Raw genomic sequence first — 904 nt, 5'->3', positions numbered from 1 at the left:
AATTAGTAGTAGTAAAGTTTATAAATAGTAAAAACATCCACTGTCCAAGTACCACATGCCTTCATTGATTTTACTTTAAAGGCATTCCTACAAAAGAAAATCAAATGTTAACCATTGAAACCCAAATATTTTTGGTCCACATTCTAAATGTGATATATTATTTTGTATGGTAAATAAAGCGCTTGTATTTTTTGGTAAGCATATAAAAGTTGATTGTTTAGTATTTTGTGATCTATGAGCATAGTAATCAAATGAGATATATTATTTTCTACCACAATAATTACACCGAATATTAGAGTTTTTATAAGGCTTTGCTTGATGTCTATGTGACATATAAGATGAACTTTTATTTGATGTTGAACTTAATGGAACTTTATAATAAACTTGTGATTCCATGCATAAATCTAATCTTGCATTTAATAGAATATTTTCTCTTTCAAGTTTACAAATAAGTAACGAACGATCTAATAAAGAACTATTTTTATTTTTTAAATCATCACATTCATTTTTTTAAATCATTAAAATGCATATTTAAATTTTATATTCTTTTTCTAAAATATTATATTTTATTTTTAATTTTTTATATTCAACAACTAATTCCTTAAATGCATTTTTGATATCTTCATAAGATATATCAATACATACCACTTGAGAATCATAATTAGATTCTCCTCTTGCCATAAGATAAATGTTCACTTCTTGATTTGATGAGCTTAATTCCTTTGAATCTAGGTTGGTCCATAGAGCCTTCTTCTTCTTCTTCTTCTTCTTCTTCTTCTTCTTCTTCTTAAAATGCTTATTTTCTTTCTTGCCACTTTTTCTCTCTACATTCATCTCTTTTTTTTTTTGAATAAATAAGATATGGATAATCGCCTCTTATATTTCCAAGTTTCTTGGAATGGTA

Source organism: Dendrobium catenatum, unplaced genomic scaffold (genome assembly GCF_001605985.2).
Source record: "Dendrobium catenatum unplaced genomic scaffold, ASM160598v2 fragScaff_scaffold_1564, whole genome shotgun sequence".
NCBI classification, from domain to species: domain Eukaryota; kingdom Viridiplantae; phylum Streptophyta; class Magnoliopsida; order Asparagales; family Orchidaceae; genus Dendrobium; species Dendrobium catenatum.
Note: the sequence above shows the minus strand (reverse complement) of the source record.